The 25,985-nt window shown below is 49.1% G+C and overlaps 1 long non-coding RNA gene across 1 annotated transcript in view; it reads left to right on the top strand.

Annotated features, from left to right (window-relative positions):
- The window catches only part of LOC309584657, a 76,257-nt gene that overhangs the window by 13,632 nt on the left and 36,640 nt on the right, over nucleotides 1-25,985 (top strand). The gene's annotated exons all lie outside the window — the stretch shown is intronic.

The following is a 25,985-nucleotide window of genomic DNA, read 5'->3' as shown; positions in this document are numbered from 1 at the left end:
TGGACAGGTATCCAATACACCTGGAATTGACTGCCCTGGGGGTGGAAACACAGCCCTACCATCTCTCATGGTCGGATCCAAAGTGTACTCGAAATGGGTGATGCCCCTGAACATCTACAATACATTGATGACATCATTGTGTGGGGCAATGAGGCAGAAGAAGTGTTTGAGAAGGGAAAAAGAATAGTTCACTATTACAGCTGGTGATGAGGTCAGTGGCTCTGACCCAGGAAGAGGTGACTGGTCCGGGGAGATGGTCCCGAAAGGAATCGCCTTCCCGAGGCCCGGTGTCTTCCCTCAGCTGCTAGCCAGGAGGGTCTTTGCAGAGGCTGTCAGCTCTTTAGTGATTATCAGCTTGTGATTCCAGCTCAGCTCTGCAGGGCAGCCTCCAGGCCAAGCCAGACCAGAGAGAGAGACGAGAGGCTCGTGTGGCTGGTTCCGCACAGAAGGTAGCTTTATTGTTGGTCCGTACTCTGGCGAAGGGGAAAGCCAGGGATGAGAACTGTGTCACAGGGGCAGAGGCCTAGCTTTTATAGGGATACAGGGGATGGGTAAAGGCCAATGGGTTAGAAAGGATCTGCATAGGGTTTCCTAAAGGATTGTGGGTCTGTCTTTTCTCGCCGTGACCAAAGAAGTGGTTGCCTTTACTGGGAGTCCTGCTGGGTGATTACGAAATCTCTTATCTCAGCAGAGATCCCTCCAGGGAAGGGGCTGGGCATACCCCACAGTTCATAATGTTCTGAAAGCTGGGTTTGCCATAAAGAAAAGCAAGGTCAAGGGACCTGCATGGGACATCCAGTTCTTGGGCGTCAAATGGCAGGATGGCTGCTGTCATGTGCCTATGGATGTGGTTAAGAAGATAGCAACTGTCTTCACCAGCTAAGAAGAAGGAAACACGGGCTTTCTCAGGCCTTTTGGGGTTCTGGAGAATGCACATTACAGGTTATAGTCAGCTTGTGTGGCTCCTCTATCGAGTGACCCAGAAGAAGAACCATTTTGAATGGGGCCTTGAGGAACAACAGGCCTTTGAGCAGATCAAACAGGAAATAGCTTGTGCAGTAGCTCTTGGGCCTGTTCAGGCTGGACCAGCCCTTCAAAATATAGCCTACGCTGCAGCTGGGTAGCATGGTCTCACTTGGAGCTTCTGGCAAAGAACATTAAGAGAAACCTGATGTGGACCATTAGGGTTTTGGAGACAGGGTTATTGAGGATCAGAAGGCTCATTACACTTCAACTGAAAAAGAAATATTAGCAGCATATGAGGGGGTTTGAGCATCCTCAAATGTTTTTGGGCCAGATATGGCTGGGGTTTTGATATTGTGAGGCCTGGCAAATTGACTGTGTTGGACCACTGCCATGAACACACCAAGGCAAGAGCTTCATACTCATCATGGTAGAGGCAACTACTGGTTGGCTGGAAACATACTCTGTAAACCGTGCCACTCCTCAAAACACTATCTTAGGCCTTGAGAGACACATTTTGTGGCGACATGGTACCTCAGAAAGAATGGAATCAATGAGGCTCGTTTTTGAAATAACCTCATAAACTCTTAGGCAAAGAAACATGCACTGAGTAGATATATCACATCCCCTATTACCTACAAGCCTCTGGAAAGATCGAGAGGTATGGTGGACTGCTGAAGACTATGTCAAGAGGGTTAGGCAATGCGGCATGGAAGCATTGGGACACAAATTTAGCAGAAGCCGCTTGTTGGGTTAACACTAGAGGATCTCCTAACCACCCTGGTCCTGCCCAAGCAAAACCACTACATACTGTGGGAGGAGATAAGGTCCCCATACTACACACAGGGAAGTGGCTGGGGAAGTCGGTGTGGATTTCTCCTCCCATGGGAAAAGGCAAACCTATTAATGGGATTGCCTTTGCCCAAGGACCAGGGTATACTTGGTGGGTAACACGGAAGGATGGGGATACCAGGTGTGTTCTTCAAGGAAATTTAACCTTGGGTGAAAAATAATCTGTGTGTAAATTGTCTGTTGCAGGAAGTAAAGTAGCAGGACTGGCATGAACCGATAATGAGTGAATTTTACAAAAAGAGCAAGGAGAGTGCGACAACAGCCCAGGCAGGGCTGGTGTCGGTGCCTAATGATTGAGTGTGTTGCTTCTGTCCTGAGCACCCATCTTGATGGAATGGACCCCAAATCGCGGCCTGTTTTTAAACATCTGGAGGGGTGGAGGAAGCCCATGAAATGGGAAAATAATAACTATCTGTGTATGGATGGGGGACAGTAGTTAATGACAATGCATGGATCTATGTGTTGTGTATAAGGACGGTTTAAGCATGGAGTTTAAGTTGTAAGCATTGGTAAGAAGGGATTTCAGTAATGACAAATAAATACAATGGAATAATTAGAAGATAAAAAAATATATATAATTCAGTGGGATCTGATTATGATGCAAATAGTATGAAGTAAGGAGTGGAGATTGTATTGGATGGAGTTCATTTTCCCCATAGCAGCCGTCAGTGCCACGCTTTGCATTTGTATTTAGAAAGGTGTTGATAAAACCTCAGTGTTTTGGCTACTGCTGAGCAGTGTTGGCACAGCATTAGCATTGTCTCTCCAACATTCTGTCCCAGCAATAGCCAGCTGGGAGTGGGCAAGATCCTGGGAGGGGACACAACCAGGCCAGCTGACCCAAATTGGCCAGAGGGATGTTCTGTACCATATGACTTCAGCTCAGATACGAAAGCTGAATTAAGGAGGGGGAAGGGGGCGCATTCGTTATTTACAACGGTTGCCTTTCGGAGCAACCCCTATGCGTGCTGTAGTCCTGCTTCTCAGAAAGTGGCTGGACAGTGCTTGCTTATAGGAACTAGAGGATAGAATTATTTTCTTTTTCCTCTTTACTTGTTTGTGCGCAAGCTTTTGCTTTAGTAAACGGCCTTTTCTCCACTTCCAAGTTGTTTTCCATCTTATTTTCTCTTTTCTCTCTCCTGTCCAGCGAGAAGAGGGTGTGATAGAGTGGCTCTGTGAGTACCTAGCATCCGGCCAAGGTTAACCCACCACAAATTCTTTTGATGCCGTCCAGGTGGGTCAGGAGAAGAGTTAGAGAACACTTGGAGAGATCTGATCTAGCAGTTAGTTTATTGAGTTCAAGTCGGTAAATTTATGTACGTAAAATTTTTAATAAGTTCATGTGAGTTTGCGGTAAATAGTCAGCTATTTACTACACTTAATGTCAGTATGGGATACAAAGATTATTGCGTAAGCTTACTATGTGAAAAGAATGTCACTTAGCACCCCACCCCATCGATGTCTAGTGTTAGGTAAGGGATCTCAGCCTCGAGTGGTGTCACTGAGAGGTGGCGAAGTCTGCTGAACAGTACAGATTATCATCTGCTCCTACTCTTCTGTGTAACATCTGATGAGGCAACTTAGAACCCTCCCAGGAGAGTAATATGTCTGTAGGAGCGATGTTAAAAGAATCGGGAGCACAGGTGGTGGTCTCTTTTATCAGTCTCCAGTCTAAGGAAGGAGTCCAGGAAGGAACAGACAAACTGAACGGCTGAGTGCCGGGCTGGGTAGCTGGTGCCATATTCAAGTTTCTTCCTTCTATGATCATGCCTTGACCTTTAGAAAGCCAGGTCTGTTGGGAGCTGATGGGATTCATGCAACAAAGTGGGGCAAGAGGGTCTTCACCAGCAAGCTGGCCAGACTTACAAGGAGGGCTTTAAATGAGACTCAGCAAGGAAAGGGAATGGAGTTTTGAGCAACAGAGAAGGGTCAGGGGCTTCTGATGTATCGGGAACCAAGAGGGGAATACCTGAGAAATGCTGCAAAGGAATTGGGGCTTGAACCTTGTCCAAAAAAGTGACATGGTCGACAGCGCAATGGAAGTGCCTCTGTACCAATGCATTGTAACATTTCAAAGCATTTTAATGCAAGGGGTTTATGGAGGTTCAACCCACCACAAATTCTTTTGATGCCGTCCAGGTGGGTCAGGAGAAGAGTTAGAGAACACTCGGAGAGATCTGATCTAGCAGTTAGTTTATTGAGTTCAAGTCGGTAAATTTATGTACGTAAAATTTTTAATGAGTACATGAGTTTGCGGTAAATAGTCAGCTATTTACTACACTTAATGTCAGTATGGGATACAAAGATTATTGCGTAAGCTTACTATGTGAAAAGAATGTCACTTAGCACCCCACCCCATCGATGTCTAGTGTTAGGTAAGGGATCTCAGCCTCGAGTGGTGTCACTGAGAGGTGGCGAAGTCTGCTGAACAGTACAGATTATCATCTGCTCCTACTCTTCTGTGTAACATCTGATGAGGCAACTTAGAACCCTCCCAGGAGAGTAATATGTCTGTAGGAGCGATGTTAAAAGAATCGGGAGCACAGGTGGTGGTCTCTTTTATCAGTCTCCAGTCTAAGGAAGGAGTCCAGGAAGGAACAGACAAACTGAACGGCTGAGTGCCGGGCTGGGTAGCTGGTGCCATATTCAAGTTTCTTCCTTCTATGATCATGCCTTGACCTTTAGAAAGCCAGGTCTGTTGGGAGCTGATGGGATTCATGCAACAAAGTGGGGCAAGAGGGTCTTCACCAGCAAGCTGGCCAGACTTACAAGGAGGGCTTTAAATGAGACTCAGCAAGGAAAGGGAATGGAGTTTTGAGCAACAGAGAAGGGTCAGGGGCTTCTGATGTATCGGGAACCAAGAGGGGAATACCTGAGAAATGCTGCAAAGGAATTGGGGCTTGAACCTTGTCCAAAAAAGTGACATGGTCGACAGCGCAATGGAAGTGCCTCTGTACCAATGCATTGTAACATTTCAAAGCATTTTAATGCAAGGGGTTTATGGAGGTTCCTTTACTCTGGGTTAGACGCACGGGAGAAATACCGACCAGATAGTCTCAAGAGGTCAAAATTACACAAAGGTTTACTGGAAAAATATAGAAAATTGTCTTGGTTTTGAAAGACAGGTGTCTGCTAAGGAAGGCAGAAGCCTTCCTTGAAGTGGCAGATGTAACCCCTTTCCCTCCGAGTTATTATAATTTTGAAATCAAGGGCCTTTAGGCAAAGATGTGGGAAATAGGAATAACAGTTCTTTACTATATATATATATATTTATATATATATCCAGTCACACAAAACAACAATAACTATGGCAGTAACAGCAAACACAAACCCAGTCCCAGCCTTCTCGGCTGTCAGGCCCTTTCCCCTCGGGTGCAGTTCCGCTCGCAGCCGGCACGGATCGCTGGCGGCTCCCGGTGAGCAGGGCAGGTGCGATGGTTTCCCCGCGGCTGCAGGGGGAGCTCTGGAGCGAGCTCGGGGAGCATGCAGCACTGGTGGCCTGGGATCCCGGGAAGGGATGGAACAAAGGCTTCACAAACCCCAGACGGCTGGCCCCGGTGTCCGGCTGGAGCTTCGGGAACAGCAGGCTGGAGCGGCAGGCTGGAGCGGCAGGCTGGAACGGCAGGGATGAGCCCAAATCCCGGGTGGCAGACGCGATGTATCCAAGCGGGGAACCCCCCGGAGGTCCAGGCAGGCAAGGCGAGCACAGCTACAGTGCAGCAAAGGCTTGAATCAGCAGCGGGGCAGGGTGGCCACAGCCCGGCCTCCAGCGGGGCAGGGAAGGTGGGCCGGGGGTCCTGGGATCTTTCTCCGCAGAAAGAAAAATGGCCGAAAAGAACCAGGCTCGTCTCCCCGAGAACGCCGAGAGCGAACTGCCCCCACACCCAGGTGAAAACAAAGGAGTAGCCAGGCCCGCCCCACCCCCCTCTTTTGTCTTTCTTAAGTACAGCCTTTTGTCCCCTAGCAACATGCATATGGGAAAAAATTCCTTTAACAGGAAAAAAACTAAGACTAAATTAAAACCCCAACATTATCCACCCCGAATTTTTTCCCATACTAACATGTTACATGAAACTTAACCTTTTTAACCATATATATACATGCATCACCCAAATTATATACATATATACATGCTGATACTGATACAAGTATAGAGTCATGGGTAGTTCACCCTAAAACAAGGTCCCCTTGAGGTAAGCATCGGGTCTCTCCATCCCTTTGCATCACCCACCAGGTGCAACCTGGTCCCTGAGCAAAAACAACCCCACGGATGGGTTTGTCTTTGCTCAAGGCAGACTTTACCCAAACAGTTTTTCCAAGCATACCTCTCATGTGCACCACTGGAACCTTATCCCCGTCTCTTGTTTGTAGGGGTTTGGATTGGGCAGGGCCTGCTCGGCTGGTGGAGCCTCGAGTGTTAACTAACCAGGTGGCTCTTACTAAATGCACCTCCCAGTTTTTGAAAGTCCCCCCACCAAGTGCCTTCAAGGTAGTTTTAAGCAGTCCATTACACTGCTCAGCCTTCCCAGCTGCTGGTGCATGGTAAGGGATGTGGTACACCCACTCAATGCCATGTTCTCTAGCCCTGGTGTTTATAAGGCTGTTCTTGAAATGAGTCCCATTATCAGACTCGATTCTCTCAGGGGTGCCATGCCTCCAAAGGACTTGCTTTTCAAGGCCCAGGATGGTGTTTCGGGCTGTAGCATGAGGCACAGGGTAGGTCTCCAGCCATCCAGTGGTGGCTTCTACCATTGTGAGCACATAGTGCTTGCCTTGGCGGGTTTGAGGCAGTGTGATGTAATCAATCTGCCAGGCCTCCCCATACTTGTATTTGGACCACCACCCACCATACCACAGGGGCTTCACCCGCTTGGCCTGCTTGATCGCAGCGCATGTCTCACAATCATGCAACACCTGGGAGATACTGTCCATGGTTAGATCCACCCCTCGGTCTCGTGCCCACTTATAGGTGGCATCTCAGCCCTGATGACCTGAGGCATCATGGGCCCATCGAGCTAGGAACAACTCTCCTTTATGTTGCCAATCCAAGTCTATCTGGGACACCTCTATTTTCACAGCCTGATCTACATATTTGTTGTTACGATGTTCTTCGTTAGCCCGGCTCTTGGGGATGTGAGCATCTACATGACGGACCTTCACGGATAGCTTCTCTACCCGAGTGGCAATGTCTTTCCACTCCTCAGCAGCCCACATTGGTTTTCCTCTGCGCTGCCAGTTTGCCTTCTTCCACCTTTCCAGCCAACCCCACAGAGCATTGGCTACCATCCATGAATCAGTATAGAGGTAGAGCGTTGGCCACTTCTCTCTTTCAGCTATGTCCAGAGCTAATTGAACCGCTTTGAGCTCCGCAAATTGGCTCCATCCACCTTCTCCTTCAGTAGCCTGTGCAATTTGTTGTGTGGGGCTCCATACAGCGGCTTTCCATTTCCGGCTAGCGCCTACAATTTGGCAGGAACCATCAGTGAAGAGGGCATATTGTCTTTCACTCTCTGGTAGCTCGTTATATGGTGGGGCTTCTTTGGCACGCGTCACCTGCTTCTCTTCTTCTTCAGAAGATAACCCAAAAGTCTCACCTTCCGACCCGTTCGTAATTATTTCCAAGATCCCAGGGCGACTTGGGTTTCCAATTCGGGCGCGCTGCATGATGACGGCGATCCATTTGATCCAAGTAGCGTTGGTGGTGTGATGCGTGGAAGGAACCTTTCCTTTGAACATCCACCCCAGCACTGGTAGTCGGGGTGCCAGGAGGAGTTGTGCCTCTGTGCCGATTACTTCTGAGGCAGCTTGGACTCCTTCATAAGCTGCCAAGATTTCTTTCTCTGTGGGAGTGTAGTTGGCTTCAGACCCTCTATAGCTTCAGTTCCAGAATCCCAGTGGTCAACCCCGAGTCTCACCAGGCACCTTTTGCCAGAGGCTCCAGGACAGACCATTGTTCCCGGCTGCAGAGTAGAGCACGTTCTTCACCTCTGGTCCTGTTCTGACTGGGCCAAGGGCTACGGCGTGAGTGATTTCCTGCTTGATCTGGGCGAAGGCTTGCTGCTGTTCAGGGCCCCAGTGGAAATTGTTCTTCTTGCGGGTAACTAGGTAGAGAGGGCTCACGATCTGGCTGTACTCGGGAATGTGCATCCTCCAGAAACCTATGGCACCTAGGAAAGCTTGTGTTTCCTTCTTGTTGGTCAGTGGAGATATTGCTGTGATCTTATTGATGACCTCGGTGGGAATCTGACGTCGTCCATCTTGCCACTTTACTCCCAGGAAGTGGATGTCTCGGGCAGGTCCCTTGACTTTGCTCTTCTTGATGGCAAAACCAGCTTGCAGGAGAATTTGAATTATTCTCTCTCCTTTCTCAAACACTTCTGTTGCGGTGTTCCCCCACACAATGATGTCATCAATGTACTGCAGATGTTCTGGGGCCTCACCCTTTTCCAGTGCAGCCTGGATCAGTCCATGGCAGATGGTGGGACTGTGCTTCCAACCCTGGGGCAGTCAGTTCCAGGTGTACTGCACACCCCTCCAGGTGAAAGCAAACTGAGGCCTGCACTCCACTGCCAGAGGAATGGTGAAAAATGCATTGGCAATGTCAATAGTGGCATACCACTTTGCTGCTTTGGACTCCAGCTCGTACTGGAGCTCCAACATGTCCGGCACAGCAGCGCTCAGTGGTGGAGTCACTTCATTCAAGGCACGATAGTCCACAGTCAATCTCCATTCCCTGTCAGACTTGCGCACAGGCCAGATGGGGCTGTTGAAGGGTGAGTGGGTCTTGCTGACCATCCCTTGGCTCTCTAGCTCGCGGATCATCTTGTGAATGGGGATCACAGCATCTCGATTTGTCCAATACTGCCGGCGGTGCACTGTCGAGGTGGCAATTGGCACTCGTTGCTCTTCCACTTTCAGGAGCCCAACAGCAGAAGGATTCTCTGATAGTCCAGGCAGGGTGTTCAATTGCCTAATGCCCTCTGCCTCCACAGCAGAAATCCCAAAAGCCCACCTGAGTCCTTTTGGGTCTTTGTAATAGCCATTCTGGAGGAAGTCTATGCCCAGAATACACGGGGCCTCTGGGCTGGTCACAATCGGATGCTTTTGCCACTCCTTCCCAGTCAGGCTCACCTCAGCTTCCAAAAGGGTCAACTGCTGTGATCCCCCGGTCACCCCAGCGATGGATACAGGTTCTTCCCCCACATGTCCCGATGGCATTAAAGTACACTGTGCCCCAGTATCAACCAATGCATCATATTTTTGTGGCTCTGATGTGCCAGGCCATCGAATCCACACCGTCCAGAAAACCCGGTTCCCCCGTACCTCTTCCTGGCTGGAGGCAGGGCCCCTCTAGGCCTGGTTATCATTCTTTCCCTGGGCGTACATGCTCGAGGTACCTTCTAGGGGATCTGACATATCATCTTCCTTTCTGTAATACCTGGCAGCTTGGTCACGGGAGGCTGAGGCTACTTTCACCTTAGCGGAACCCCCTCGGTTAGTGCCTCCCTCCTTGAGTTCACGCACCCGCGCTGCCAGGACAGAGGTGGGTTTCCCATCCCACCTTCTCATGTCTTCTCCGTTTTCACACAGGAAAAACCACAGCTCAGCTCGTGGGGTGTACCCTCTCTCTCTAGCGGGGGGACGACGGGCTCTGACTTGGGGGCCTGTGACTCGCACTGGTGCCACACTGACCTTCATCATCTCCTCCCTCATCTCCTCCCTCATATCCTCCCTCATCTCCTTCATCTCCTCTTTGAGGTCCTGGACCACAGCAGAGACATGAGCTTTCAGCGGACCATTGTTCATACTGTCATAATTCCTGAGCTTGTTGGTGACAGAGCCCACCGTTTCTCGGATATTGTCAGCATCAATCGTTGCAATGAAGGTGGTGTATTGCGATGGCCCTAGCTTTGCCAGGTTTTACATCATCTGTGTTGTGCACCTGACCTTATCGGGGTCATTATCATGCTGTCCATCCTTCCCAAAGAGTACCTCTAATACTGCCACCTCTCTTAGCTGTTGGATCCCTTCCTCGAGTGTCTTCCACTGCATTCTATGATGGTACTCCTGCATTCTTTCTTTGTGAATGAACCTTTCTCTCACACTCATTAAGAGCCGCTCTCAGAGAGAAAGGGGCCCTGGCTCCCTCACAAATATCTGGTCCACACCTGGGTCCTGGGTCAACGATCCCAGATACTTTGCCTCACCACTATCCAGTTGCACACTTGTGCCCATAAGGTCCCAAACCCGAAGCAGCCAGGTTGTATAAGGCTCACGCCCGCTTCGCACAATGTCTTTTTGCATACCACGGAGACTGTCGTACGACAGGGACTCAGTGATGATTTCTGGCTCTGGCTCTCCTGCTGGTTGTGAGGGCCCTGGTTCCCCATCATCATTAACTGGTCGTACTGATTTGGTCTTATACTTCCTCCTTTGCACAGGGGCGACTGCTGCTGGCTGTGGTTGTCCTTGTGGTTCAGCTGAAACCTGGACGGTTGTAACATCTGTGGGTTCCACTGCTGCACCATTGGACTTATCCTCTTTGGGGCAGGGAGAGGGTTTTTCACTAGGTGAGGAGGTGTATTCCCTTAGCAATTGGCATATCCCCTGGTGCAGCTGGCCCATCTCCTGGAACATCTCCTGCATCCCTTTCACCAGTACCCCCACCCGGTTCGGGTAGTCCATTTCTGAGGTGGGCTGTTGGGCGGTATCAGGCTGTGGGGCAGGGTCTCTAGCGTCTGGGGCTGTGTCAGGCTCTGGGGCTGAATCAGGCTCTGGGGTAGGATCTCTAGTGTCTGGGGCCATGTCAGGTTCTGGGGCAGGATCAGGCTCTGGGGTAGGATCTCTAGTCTATGGAGCTGGTGTCTGGGTAGTTATCCAAGCCAATCTCAACGTATCCTTGAGTGCTAAATAGAGTAGGCCTATCAGCAGCAGATGGTTAGTATTCAGAGGGAATCTAAACCCTTCGAAAATTGGTGGGGTGGGCACAAAGAACTGGTTGAGGGGTTGGGGGAAAACTTCCCCTGGTGTCATTTCCTCACAGAAGGTACCATTGTTAACATAACCCCAAAAACATGTGCTCAGTGTGTGATAGCCGTTTATCCACATGCCCCCATTGCGAAGGAAGATAAAAACCCATGAATTCCTCACCTTCTCGACCCATAGCGCAAGCTGGATAACAGCAACGGTAGCCTTAGTCAGAGGACCCATATTCAAGTAAGGAGCTGCAAAGGGGAAGAATATAGCCACGGCCACATGCCACCCGAACCAGGGTAAAGTAGACCACATATTGCCTAACAAGGTTCCTATATCCAGCACACAGAATTAAGTTGTCCAGGAACTATTATTCCTTTTTCACCTCTCTCTCTTAATGCCCTCAGGCCCCACATTGGGCGCCAAGATTGCCTTGGTTTTGAAAGACAGGTGTCTGCTAAGGAAGGCAGAAGCCTCCCTTGAAGTGGCAGATGTAACCCCTTTCCCTCCGAGTTATTATAATTTTGAAATCAAGGGCCTTTAGGCAAAGATGTGGGAAATAGGAATAACAGTTCTTTACTATATATATATATTTTTATATATATCCAGTCACACAAAGCAACAATAACTATGACAGTAACAGCAAACACAAACCCAGTCCCAGCCTTCTCGGCTGTCAGGCCCTTTTCCCCTCGGGTGCAGTTCCGCTCACAGCCGGCAGGGATCGCTGGCGGCTCCCGGTGAGCAGGGCAGGTGCGATGGTTTCCCCACGGCTGCAGGGGGCGCTCCGGAGCGAGCTCGGAGAGCATGCGGCACTGGTGGCCTGGGATCCCGGGAAGGGATGGAACAAAGGCTTCACAAACCCCAGACGGCTGGCCCCGGTGTCCGGCTGGAGCTTCGGGAACAGCAGGCTGGAGCGGCAGGCTGGAATGGCAGTCTGGAACGGCAGGGATGAGCCCAAATCCCGGGTGGCAGACGCGATGTATCCAAGCGGGGAACCCCCCGAGGTCCAGGCAGGCAAGGCGAGCACAGCTACAATGCAGCAAAGGCTTGAATCAGCAGCGGGGCAGGGTGGCCACAGCCCGGCCTCCAGCGGGGCAGGGAAGGTGGGCCGGGGGTCCTGGGATCTTTCTCCGCAGAAAGAAAAATGGCCGAAAAGAACCAGGCTCGTCTCCCCGAGAACGCCGAGAGCGAACTGCCCCCACACCCAGGTGAAAACAAAGGAGTAGCCAGGCCCGCCCCACCCCCCTCTTTTGTCTTTCTTAAGTACAGCCTTTTGTCCCCTAGCAACATGCATATGGGAAAAAATTCCTTTAACAGGAAAAAAACTAGGACTAAACTAAAACCCCAACAAAAATCAAGGAGCTTCGGTAAAGGATTTAATACAACATCCAATTAACATAAAACACTTATCATAGCATTAACTCAGCCCATTTAGTTAAGCAAACTTTTAACCCATTCAGTGTTATGTTACCCAAATTGTTCCAAGAGAAGGGGATTAGGAGAAGGAGAAAGATAGACAAAGACAAAAAATATATAGAAAAACACACATATCTACCAACTCCTGGGTTCCAGTATGGACTCCAAGAGGGGGCAGGGTCAAAACATATGCTCACCTCATTGTCAGCCTTTTAAACCCCTGGGCCTCCATAGCCCCTCCACCCCCCCCCCCCCCCCCCCAAGCTGGGACATCTGGTCACTCAGCCACTCAGGAGCTGGGTTAGGCAAGACTGGGGCACTGCCTCTGGTGTGCCCTGATTGACAGACACTTTGGGGCTGGGGGCTGTGGGGGCAGGGCAGTGTCTCACTAGAGCAAGGCCTGACCTGCCCCCTCCCACACACACAGGCATTCCAAAATGTCTCCAGACATCAGTCTGTCCAGTCTCTGACAACCACCCCGTGGCTCAAGACACTGACTGGGATCACAGTAATGGTACCTTTCCTCTCATGGTCTAATCTAGCAGACAGAGCAGAAAGGAAAGAAGAGGAAAGTATACTGGAACTCATATAATGGGCAATTGCTATTCCAATAATCAAAGCATAAGTCTAGTTAATATCCTTCTATGCAGTTCATCTTCCCCCCCCACCCCATGAGTATCTAAAATTGTAGGCAAGGTTTGATGCAAATCAGGATCCAGAGGGATGTGGATGCTAAAAAGCAAGAGCAGAGGAATTTTCCAGCTTCTGAAGCATTTTGTGAAGTTTTCCTTTCTCATGCTTTAGCTGAGAAACAGTGAAAGATAGTTTTATAAACTAATTCTCTATCTTGTACCTGCACGGTCTTGTTTTGGTTTACTGAAGAAAATATTTTGAAATAGGCATCGTAACATTCAGCCACTCTGGGAGGTGTATGGTCAAGGAGCCAATAATGTCATTTCTCTATTGCGAACCAAGTTATATAAATGAGGTGATAATTAATTAAATAATCCCATTTTCCTGGAATTCCGTGTGGTGATTATCGCCGTCCCTGGGGACAACAGCGACATCTGGTGACCCCGCGACGTGTACTGCAACCGTAACCGGACTCAGAAGGTTCACATCTCGCCCCCCCCCCCTCCCCCCCGCCCCAGGCTGCGGGGACTGGACCCTAAGCTGAAAAGATGGGACATATAGCCTCAAAAGAAAACACGGTATTTTCTGCCTTGAAATCTGTGGTAACGATCGCAGGAGCTGATATAAGTGATTAAGCTCTCTGTGCGTTACTTGACTGGGCTGCAGACCACGGGTTCACCGCAGAATCTGACAGTGCTCTCAGCCCAGAAACCTGGAAAAAGCTGGGGGATGTATTGATGCAAGAGGTCGCATTTGGCGATAAGAATGTAGTCGATTTATTCCGTACGTGGGGGACTTTGTATGACGTGATTGCGAAATTGGCGACAGGGAGAGATAAAAAGGAGCTCCCGAGCTCTGATGAATCTGAGGGAGAAGATTCTGAGGGATCTGCAGCAGATGATGAGTTATCTGAGGGAGGACTAACTCAAGATAGCGTGAGCAGTACGCTCGCCCCGTCTCCGACACCGGACTGGGGGACGCGGCGGGGATCTTACCCCTTCCCGCGGAATTATGTTCCCTCAAGATGCTCTGCGCCAGTTGAAGAGCTGGAGTGCCATCTACCTTTCGTCCCACCGTCTTCTCCCCCCCCCCCCGCCACCGTGTCACAGCCGCCCGTCCAGCCACCTATTTCGAGTGCTGTACTGGGATCTCCCCTTCCCACGGCTCCGACGCCGGTGGCTCTGCAACCGAGCCTGGTGCCGTGTCCTGCCACTCAGCAACCAGCTGCGCTGGCGTCTCAGGGTCCGCCCGCGCCGCTCCCGGGTGCGGGTGTGGCACCATGGTCTCCCACGGCCATGCTTCCGGAGCCTTTCAGTCCTGCACCGGGACCCGTAGCGCTTGGCTATCACGCGCATGCTCCAACAGCCGGGCAGTTCCCAGCGCGGCCGCAGATCCTACAGTCATCCGTAGCGGACTCTCTGATACAGCAGCTTCTGGTCATTTTGCGTGAGGCAATGCAGCAGTTCGCAGCGCTGCCAGAGCTGATGCGACAGGGTGTCGTTGCTGGACCCGCACCGGGATCGGCGCAGATGACAGCGCCTGCACGGACAGCCGTGCCGCCCCAAGCGGCAACGCCCCAAGCTGTACGGCCGCGAGCAGGTACATCGCGGCCCTCCGTGCCGCCGCCTACGGCCCCCGCCGCTCCAGCCCCTGCCGCCGCACCTCCTGCTGGCCCGGCGCCTGCATCCTGACAGCCTCCCGGGAGGTCGGACACACCTCCGCCCTACGATGCGAGCAGCGTTGCCACGGAAACGCTTACTTCACTACGGGAGGCTGTGAAGGCACTCAGGCGCCAGCAGTCAGGAACTTGGCTAGCCCGCAACCACCTTCGGACCCTTCCGGAATGCACGGTGATTGTACATCCAAAAAATTCAAAACAGTCCTGAGAGGAGGTTAAAAGGTGGGCATTGGAGGCTGGGGATTGGGATTTACTAGAAAGAGTTGGGATGCCTGAAGAGGAATGGGGCCCTGAATGGGTTGCTACCTTACCTCAGAGTGATGTACAGGCAGGTCAAAGTGATGTAACGAGGGACCAAGCTTTTAGTGATACAGAGGGTAAACTCCAAGCTTTTCCCATACAGAAGGCCCTTCCTAATTCAGGCCAGCCTGACAAGCATGAGACCTTTGCCTGGAAAGTGGTACAGGATCTGCAAACTAAGGTTGCTCAGTATGGATTGGGTTCTCCTGAGGTCATGCAGATTATTAGAGTACTGAATACTGATCTGCTTTCTCCATTTGATATTAAGCATTTAGGTCAGGTGTTATTTCAACCTGTAAAATATCAAGTTTTTGAAGCCAACTGGAGAAGGATGGCTGAGAAGGCTGCAGCTGGGAATATGTAGTTGCCTCAAACTGATCCCAGATGTAGAGTTCCTGCAGATGCTCTCATGGGACTCAATAATTATAGGGACCCTGATGCCCAAGCTGCCTGGCATCCTCAGATCCTTGAACAGGCTCAGAGGATTGGTATGGGAGCCTTACTAAAGGGAATAGACATGGCTGCTCCTAAAACACAATGTGTGAAAATATCTCAGGGGCAGAAAGAGCACTTTTTTGTCTTTCGTGGAAAAGATTGCTGCAACCCTTGAGAAGCAGGTTGAAGATGAGGCCATAAGGCAGCTGTTGTGCAGACAGCTAGCAAGAGATAATGCTAATGATGAATGCAGAAGGATCGTAGATGCCCTGCCTGGAGAACCCACAATAACACAAATGGTTGATGCCTGTGCTAAGGTGGGATCTGGAGAGCATAAATCTGCTTTAGCAGCAGTTCTAAGACCTCTTCAATTAAATTCTGGTGGACAAAAGAGACCTAAGGTTGAGAGCATGCAGAAACAGCTTAAACGAAGGAAGAGAAACAAGGAGAATAGGCGAGTTGTTCAATGCAAAAGATGCGGTAGGCCACATCATTCTTCAGACTACTGCCGGTCTATTTATCATGCCAATGGTCGACCTCTGATACATTTAGGGAACATGAACAGGAACGCAAAGGGGCGTCAAATATTTCCTCAGGGCATAGCTCCTCTGAGACAGACCTACTCAGCCAACTTGCAGCCGGTACCCAGGGATTGGCCGGCGTGGATGTGCATGCTGTAGCAACAGTCAATTTAGAACATTGAAAAAAAAAAAAAAGAAGAATCTGAATTGCAGGTGCTGGAAGGCCACGAGTTAGGCTCAACCCAGCTGCTGGTTGAACTAAGGGCTGTTGCCACGGCTTTTCAGTGGTTTTCTCAGGTTCCTTTGAATTTGCTCACTGATTCTGCCTATGTAGCAGACATAACTCAGCGCTTAGATTGTTTGCTTTTGAAGGAAGTGAATAATGCGGCTCTGTTTTCACTATTGAAGGCCTTGTGGAGTGCAATTCAAGATCGAGTGCATCCATATTACATTTTGCATATTTGAAGCCACACCAATTTGCCAAGTTTCATAACAGAAGGCAATGCTAGGGCTGATAGGCTAGCTAACCCTGCCTGGGTAGTGCCTCAGCCTGACAAAATTGCACAAGCCAAAGCATTGCACAAATTTTTCATCAAAGTGCACATACCCTGCAGAAGCAGTTTCACTTAATGCCAACTGAGGCTTGGGACATTGTCAGCGCTTGTGCTGACTGTCACGGACTCGCTGCACCTTTGCCATCGGGGGTAAACCCCAGAGGCCTAAAAGCCCCGTAGCTTTGGCAGACAGATGTAACACACATTCCTGAATTTGGCAGATTTAAATATGTGCATGTGTCTATTGACACTTTCTCCTCAGCTATGTGGGCGTCTGCTCATACTGGGGAGAAAGGCCGCGATGACACTGCCCATTGGAAACTTGCTTTCGTGATTTTGGACGTGCCTTCTTCTGTGAAAACTGATAATGGCGTGCCTATGTCTCTCAGAAGACATGGCAGTTTCTGCACCTATGGGGTGTAGATCATACTTTGGCTATTCCGCATTCTCCTATGGGCCAAGCCATTGTTGAACGCACTCACGATTCTTTGAAGCGTGTTCTGGAGAAACAAAAAGGGGGAATGCATGGAGAAACCCCACAGAGCTGACTAGAAAAAGTGTTATATACAATTAATCATCTTACAGTGCCACCAAATTCAAATAATCCTGTTATTTTGAATCATTTCCTCTCATTGCAGTCTGCAGGCGAGACACACCTGCCTCTGATGCCTTTTCCTGGTGTTAAAATCAAGAGTCATACACGGTTAGAAGGGGAAAAGGGATTTTACCTTGGTATTTATTTTAAGGATCCTTGGGTGCACACGTCCAGGTCATATGCATCGAGATGCACCCCACCGAGTGTGTCCCCAAAGATCGGGTATAACATTATAGGTCTTACTAATTAGCATATCTATCAAAGATTCCCCAATGAGAGGCTCAAGTGAGCCCCCCTCCCCAAGGAGCCTTCCCCTGGATGGTTCTATCTTGGTTTACAGAATGTGTTCTGGAGAGGACCTTGGGGTCTGGGGCACACTGATCTCTAGCTACGAAGCTTCTAAAATGTTTAGTCTCTTAGCTTGACAAACAAGTCCAAGAATGTAGGCAAAAAGCACTAGGAATACAGAAGTTGTAAAAGGTATAACAGGGGTATAAAAGAAAAGGCAAAAATCTTCATGGCATCATTTCCCCCCTTTTAGAGATTAACAAAATTCTATCTTGTCTACTCTCTATTCTTTACCCGCAGAACCGGTTTACACAACTGGCTGCTCTACAGGAAATCACACAGATAATAACTACAATTACAGCTATTATGAATATTTCTTTTACCTAGGCCCAGTTTGGTAACCATGAGGTGAGGGTATTAAAAATATGACCAAATTTTAAGGTGTTATTTCTAGAAGCTACTTCATGTAGAATTTGAGTTCTTTTCCGAATTTAATCTAAATCTTTCTTAATTCTTCCATTAAAATGTCAATCAATGGCCAGTAACCCCTCCCATCTAGGGGCGGTAACTGAGTACAGATCCAGCAATTGCTCTTATTAAGAATTTTGGACACATTTTGGACCACATTCTTATGCAAATCATGGGGTGAACCCTGAACCATGGTTACCAGTTGGGCAAACAGCAAACATGTAAAAAACAATTTAGACTGCATCTTTCTGATTTGTATCAGTCTCTGTCTTCTTGGTGATTTCGGGAGCAGAAGCTTTCTTCACCCTGGAGTAGTGAATCCACGGTCCCTTGCCAGCAACCTTGACTGCAGTAAAAGTGGTCAGCAAAACTAGGAATGGTCCCTTCCACTTGGCTTGCAAGGGGTCACTGTCCCACCACTTGATGTAGACGCAGTCTCCAGGCTGGAATGGATGAGCAGCTGTGTCCAATCCTATTGGTTTGGATAACACGACGAATCTCTGGAGCTTCTGCAAAGTGGAACTCAGAGCCATTAAATACTTTTGCAAATCATTTTTACCTCTCATATGAATTTCCCCTGGGATATGTGGAACCTGGTAGGGCCTGCCATATAATATTTCATAGGGACTGATGTTGTTCCTTCTCCTTGGCTGTATGCGGACTCTCAGCAAGGCTATAGGCAGGGCTTGAACCCATGTCATGGATGTCTCTTGACAAATCTTGCAAATCTGGGTTTTGAGGGTCCCATTCATGCGTTCAACTTTGCCACTTGCCTGGAGCCTGTATGGTGTGTGCAGGTCCCAGGTAAGTCCCAAAATCCTGCTAACTTCCCCAACCACTGTTGCAACAAAATGTGGTCCCCTATCTGATGACATTCCCAAAGGAACCCCAAATCTTGGTATTATATGATTGAGCAAAGCTTTCACTACTTCTTTTGCTGTGTTGGTGCGACAGGGGAAAGCCTCAGGCCATCCACTGAAGGTGTCAACCAGTACCAGTATATACCTGCATCCCTCTATTGCGTGGCATCTCAGCAAAATCTATTTGCTAATAATCTCCCGGGAGATCTCCTGTCTTTGTCACTCCTAACACAACTCTCTTGCTTGTGTCAGGGTTGTTTTTATAGCAGGTTTCACACTTGCTTGTTACAGATTGTACAATATCAGTTATTCCTCTCCCTATCACTACTTTCCTCAAATGTTTTAAAAGATTTTCTGTTCCCCAGTGGGTGCTTTCATGCTCTCGTTGGGCTATTTCCCGAAGGATCAGGGGTGGAACTACGACTTGTCTTACTGGGGTAACAGCCCACCCACCTTCTTTGATTTCAGCCTTAAGGAACTTAATTAATTTGTGATCCCTCTGATCATATTTTGGGGTAAATGATGACAAATCTATCTCTTTCTGTGGTACCACTGCAAAAATGCCTTTTTCTGCAATCCCCCTGGCTGTTTTGTCAGCAAAACGATTTCCCAGTTCGGGGGCTGTTTTCCCTTTTTGATGACCCTTGCAGTGCATGATAGCCACTTCCATTGGCTTCCAAATGCTCTGTAAAAGTGCAAGAATTTGTTTAGCATGCTTAACCTCATTACCTTGAGAAGTCAACAGGCCACGTTCCTTCCAAATAGCTCCATGGGCATGCACAACACTGAAGGCATATTTGGAATCAGTTCATGTGTTCACCTTCTTCTCCTCGCTCAGTTCCAGAGCTCTCGTTAGTGCAATGAGTTCAGCTTTCTGTGATGATACATCTGGAGGCAAGGCTTTTGCCTCGATTTTATCTGAGGTGGTTACGGCGTAACCAGTCATCCTCCTACCGTTTCTCATGAAGCTGCTCCCATCAGGGTACAGTTCCCAGTCTGGGTCTTTCAAAGGAACATCTTTCAGGTCTGGTCTGCTGGAATAAGTTTCCTCTATTGTCTGCAAACAATCATGCTCAGGCACACTGTCAAGTAACATGGATGATAAAAACATTGCAGGGTTTACCACAGAAGTTGTCTTTAGAGTAACATCATCCTGTTCTAACAACACAGATTGGTATTTGAGCATTCTTCTAGGGGAGAGCCAGTGTCCCCCCTTTTGCTCCAGCACATTTATCACTGCATGGGGTACATACACGACAATGTGCTGCCCAAGGGTGAATTTACGGGCCTCCTGTATCAGAAGGACTGTTGCTGCCACAGCTTTCAAGCATCCTGGCCACCCCTGGGCCACATTGTTTAGTTGTTTTGAGAAATAGGCCACAGCTCTTCGCTGGTCTCCAAGGTGCTGTGCCAGTACCCCCAGAGCAACATTCAGTCGCTCATGTGTAAAGAGTTCAAAAGGTTTAGTCAAGTCCAGCAGCCCCAGAGCTAGGGCTGACATCAAGGAATGTTTCAGCTGTTTAAATGCAGCTCTGGCATTCTCTGTCCACATGATTGTCCCCTTTACAGCTGCTTTAAGGACCTCATATAAAGGTCTCACCAGTATACCGTAGTTTGATATCCACAGGCGACACCAACCTACCATTCCCAGGAAGGCCTGCATTTCCCTTATGGTATGGGGCTCTGGAAGTCGACAGATGGCTTCCTTCTGTTCTCTGCTGAGTTGTCGATGTCCACGGGAAATTTCCAGGCCCAGGTATACTGCTGTTTCCCTGGCAACCTGTGCCTTCTCTTTCAAGACCCGATACCCACTTTGGCCCAAAAAGTTCAACAGACTTACAGTGAGCTTCATGCTGTCATCTTGTGTCTTGGCCACTATCAAGATGTCATCAACATACTGGAGAACCACTCCTCCTGGTTCTTGTTTCCTCCAGTCCTCAAGCTCCTTTGACAGCTGGTTTCTAAATATGGTCGATCTGTTTTTGAATCCTTGTGGTAAAACTGTCCAGGTGAGCTGGGTCTTCCTCGCTGTTTCTGGATTCTCCCACTCAAAAGCAAAGAGTTTTTGGCTATTCTTATGCACAGGAATGCAGAAAAAGGCATCCTTGAGATCTAAAACAGTGAACCACCCTAATTCATTTGTTAGTGTTGTCAAAAGTGTGTAAGGATTCGCTACCACTGGATGTATGTCCTCTGTTGTCTTGTTGATTTCCCTCAAATCCTGTACCAACCTGTAGCTTTTACCATCAGCTTTCTTTACTGGCAAGATTGGTGTGTTGTACCTGGATTCACATTCTACTAACAACACAAATTTGAGAAACTTTTCAATCACAGGTACTAATCCCTTGCGAGCTTCTAATTTCAGAGGATATTGTCTTTGCCTTACTGGTGTAGCCCCTGCTTTGAGTGTAATACTCACAGGTTCAGCTTTTTTGGCTCTCCCAGGAGCATCATTGGCCCACACTATTTGAATGACAGCCTCTTCAACTTCTTTGGGAATTTTTCCATGGCATTTCTGTACAAGTATAGCAGCTGCTTCGATAATTTTAGATTCTGGGATTATAACTTTGTACTAGTTTGAAAACAAACTAGTGGGAGACACCAAGTCAGAATAACAATTTAATAGGGAAATAAAAGGAGGGGGAAAGAAAAAAACAATAAAAGCGGATAACACTGGGTTAAACTGACAGAGTTAGGATACAACCTGGCACCGTTAGTTAGGGTGGTGGTGGCAGTCTGGTAGAATGGTGGCTGCAGTCCTCCCGAAGTGGCGATCCTGTAGAGAAAGAAGGGTCTGCTCCTCCTCAGAAGGTCCAGTGGTGGCTGTGTAGCTCCTGTCCTCTGGAAATCCAGTGGAAAGGCGTCTCTGGTGTTCAGAGTCCCAGCTTATATCCAGGATGGGATGCTTGGTTCCTCCCTCTGGGTGGAGCATCTCACAATGGGGTAATGAGTCATGAGGCCAAGTGCTGATTAGGCTCATAAGAGAAGATAGTCCGGAGGGAGTTATCTCTGAGTCAGGTGGCAGGACGATGATGGGCAATTAACAGGAAGATAGTCTGGGTGGAGGAGGCAAGGAAACACTGCCCCACCTGATTTCAACGGCTGATGGGGATGGTAATAGAATACACTGCAACCCAGGACAAACTTTCACTCCCCCTTCCTTTGAAAACTTAATTTCTGCTTCCAATTTTTCCAATAAATCTCTGCCTAACAATGGCATTGGGGAATTTGGCATATACAGGAACTGGTGAGTGACCCAGTGTTTTCTCAATTTAAATTTTAAAGGTTGGAAAAAAGGCCTTGTTTCACTTACCCCTGTAGCTCCAATCACATCCACAGTGTCTTGACTCAGTTTACCTTTTAAAGTATTTAACACAGAATATGTTGCCCCTGTATCAACCAGAAATTCAACATCATCATTCCCCAGCTTAGCTACAACCGAAGGCTCTGCTGGGGTAGTTACCTTCGGTCTCCATCAGTCCATATTTACAGTTAGTTCCAGAACTGGGGGCTTCTTTTCTGCTCGTGATGGACACTCATTTTTCCAGTGTCCTCGTTTTTTGCAAATTGCGCATTGGTCCTCAGATAGGGGAAAAGGAGGACCCCTTTTTGATGTCTCAGATGACTTTTCCTTATCATACCTCTTCTTGTAGTGGGGTTTATGATGTTTATCTTTGTCTGCTCTCTGTTCTGGTATACCTTCCAGGCTACATTCAACAATTTACTTATGTCCGGTGGCCCATCTATCTTTTGCAGCTTTTTCTTTATGTCATTAGCAGATTGACCTATAAACAGGTAAGCCAGGTGGATCTGCTGCTCAGGTGAGTCAGGGTCTAAGGTAGTGTATTTTTGTGCAGCCTTTTTAAGCCTGTTTAGAAACTCTGTGGGGGTCTCATTTGGATTTTGTTTGATCTCATATAACTTAGCCCAATTCACTGCTTTAGGAACGGCACATTTTAACCCAACAACCACCTATTTTTGGTATTGCTTCAGCTTTTCCATCTGTTCTGGGACATTAGGATCCCAGTTAGGGTTCGCTAGGGGATTGTCGCGGGTTCGGTTTGAAACCGGGCAGAAACACCAATTTAGTGTAGTGGTTTGGTCCAAAATACTCATTACTGTTTATCTGCTGTGAGATAAGAATTAGGAGAAATGCAAAGCAGGCACCAAACTTGAAAGAATATAAAGTTTATTAACAGACCTAAAAGAGGGAAGAAAAAAAAATTATACCACCTTCAGAACTCTCCTCCTCCCCCCACCTTCCTCCCTTCTCCCACTGACAATGTGAAAAAACAACCCTTAAGATGTTCAGTCTGTTTACCACTTCCATAATAACCTTGTTCAGTCCATTTAGAAAGAGAAGTCTCTTCTTGCTCATGCTATGAAAACATTATCACAACGAGACAGCCGCCCACTTCCAAATATTGTTCAGTCCATTTAGGAAGAGGAGTCTCTCTGCCTGCGTGTGAGTCCTTTCCCCCAACTTGCAGCTTTTCTCGCAACTGCTTTCGAGGGTCCACTCTTGAAGTTTCTTGGGGTACAATTTTAAGGTTGAGCCGTTCAGAAACAAAACCAGAGGCCCTTCTCCTTCCCTGGGAGCAAAGGGTCTTCCTCATCTTCATCGTTAGGACTATCTCTGGGAGCATCTTTAGGAACTGAGGTTTCTCCTTTCCCATTTGGAGCAAAAGTCCTCATCTGGTTCATCTCTAGTGACTGAGGTTTTCTCCTTTCCCGTTTAGAGCAAAAGTCCTCATCTGCTTCATCTCTCCCTATCCAAACTTCTCATGAAATTACAGCTGCGTCAGCATCTGCCTATCTCAGTGCAGGTGCTTTTGCTTACGAGTTGAACACTCCACCCCCCATATCTTCATGAAATTACAACAGGATACTCTGATATATCATAGCTTCACAACAGAATTTCAGCTTTAAGCATCTCCTCTCTCTCTCCTCCCTCAGGTTTTCAGCTCTTCACAGCAGTAAAAGGGTTAATCTCACCTCGGCCTTGCAGCTTTGCAGCTGGAATGTTGAATTTTTCTTATCGCAGTGGAGAGGGGGGAGAGCCGAGCCGCTCCGGCTGCCCACGGCAAGGCAGTGGGGGGGGTTCCATGGCTGGAACAGGTCCATGGCTCCAGGATGGCCGTGGCCCAGCCCGGCCTGGCCCAAGCAGGGCCTGGCCGGGCCCGCTGGCCCCCACACGGGGCCCGCAGCCACCTGTCCCAGCGCCGGAAACGAGAGAGAGCTTGGAGGGGGAGTTTGCCTATTCTTAAATGTGGATCACAGAGGTGTTCACAACTTTAAGTGGCTTAGAGAATTGTCCATAATCAAACTGGCCAGCTGATAGGTTCTATCAGTTCCCAGAGGAAACTGTAAGCACCCCTTAGCAAGGACGTCCCTTCCGGGACTATGCTTGCTAACCTATGACAGGGATAGATATCATTAACTGACCCTTGAAGACTCCCAGTTGCAATTTGAGTTTCTATAGCAGATATAGCAGCTTTGTTGACCATTTCCCTCTCTGTTTTATTCAATAATTCATCTAGCATAACATTTAGATCACCCCAATCTGGGTTTTGGGATTTTTATGGCCATTTCTACACGCATAGCTACTCTCTCTGGGTTGTCCCTGTACTTCCCAATTGAGTTTTTCCACTGCTGTAATTCTCCGAGGGAAAATGGTGCCTTTATATATATGATTCCTTGATTTCCCACAGCCTGTCTCAGAGGTGTTTCTAATGCAAGTTCTTCCTCCCCCCCTTTCTCTGTTTTGGACCTTGTGTGTTTAGCGATGGGACTGACTGCTCTCATAGCTTTTCGGGCTATCCTGCCCCTCCTTCTACCTCCCTCCCCGTGAGAACCATCTGTATCAAAATCATCCCATTCGCTTTTAATTGAAATTGGTTCATTGGTTTTAAAACTTGTTCCAGGCGAATGTTGATCAGGAGCTGCCTCGCTCCTTGCGGCAGTGGAGGGGTAGGGAGGCAGGGGCTGCAAGGAGGTTCTCCCGTTCCTAGCTCTGCAAGAGCCGCCTGGGTCGGGGCCATCCCATCTGCCCTCAGCTTTAACATTGGCCGAGCCGCAGGGTGGGGAAAGCGAGCGGCTCCTCCTGTCTCTGGCTCGGAAACTTGCGGTTCTCTGTATTGGGGAATGCCGCCGCAATTGCCCACGTCCATTTCTGCTTTTACTTCCGTGTTCAGAGTATTTGGGGAAAGGTGGCCAGCCTGCCCCTTCCCCTCCCCCTTCCTCGTCTCTGCCTCTGGAAAGGTCAGGGGGTGGCGGCCATTCTGCCTCTTCTCTGCCTCTGGGGTGGTCAGGGGGCGGCGGCCAATTCACCCCTTCTCCGCCTCTGGGGCGGTCAGGGGGTGGTGGCCAATCCACCCCTTCTCTGCCTCTGGAAAAGTCAGGTGGCAGTGGCATACCTGCCTCTTCTCTGCCTCTGGGGAGGTCAGGGGGCGGTGGCCAATCCGCATCTCTCCTACCTTCGCGCCCGCCCTCCGCCCCTGACGAGGCTGGGGGTGGGGGGCCCCGTGCTGCTCTGCTGGCTTGGAGCCGGCCGCTCGCCCCCTCTCCTGCCCCCCTCGGACAGCGGCAGGGACAGCGGAGGCGGCGGTTGCGGCGGCGGCGGAGCCACCCCCACCCCTACTTGTGCGGGCTGTCTCGGCGGCGGAGTCGGCGGCGGCAGCGGCGGGGGAGCCACTGCTCCCCCATCCCCCACTCCCACCTGTGCGGCCTGCCCCACCGGCGGAGGCGACGGTGGCAGTGGCGGCGGCAGAGCCACCGCTCCCCCAACCCCACCTGTGCGGGCCGCCCCGGCGGTTGAACGGGGGCGAGACACCCCCCCACCCCCCCCATTGTGCAAAGCTGTTGCTACCATATCTGTATCTGTCATATCGATTTCTCTGTCCGTATTAGTATACGAGTCAGCTTGCTGCGGCTTTTTCTTTCCCTTTCTCCTCCTCAAAGTCATTTCCATATTACTTTTGTCTACTACATATGCTTCTTCCCTGTTCAGATACATAGTAAAAAGTTCTGCATATTTTACTTCATCAAACCTACGTAATGATCTCAATTCTACCATCGGGTCAGTAATGATGTTACTTTCTAAACTCCCATAGCGAGGCCAATTTCCTTGACTTAATTTTAAAGTCGGCCAAACCCGTGTGGACAGTCTGATCAATTCTTGGGTGTCCAAAGTAGTTTTTCGCCCTGTCAGCCATCTCCAGTATTTTATTATCAGCTCTAATGGGCTGTTAGGAGGGATTTTTTCATTCACACCGCCCGTTTGCTCACAGACAGGAAAACTCTGCCAGAGGGAAGCTCTTAACTCTGGAATTCAGCCTGCAATCTGGCCTTGGAATTCCGATTTCCCAGGCAGTTTATCTAGGTTACTACACAAACACCTCAAAACAGCACTTTAAAATACTAACGAGCAACTAGTTTTAGCAAGCA

This window comes from Coloeus monedula (assembly GCF_965178545.1).
Source record: "Coloeus monedula genome assembly, chromosome: W".
NCBI lineage: Eukaryota > Metazoa > Chordata > Aves > Passeriformes > Corvidae > Coloeus > Coloeus monedula.
The sequence above is the reverse complement of the archived record's forward strand: the minus strand, read 5'-3'. Positions and strand labels throughout refer to the sequence as shown.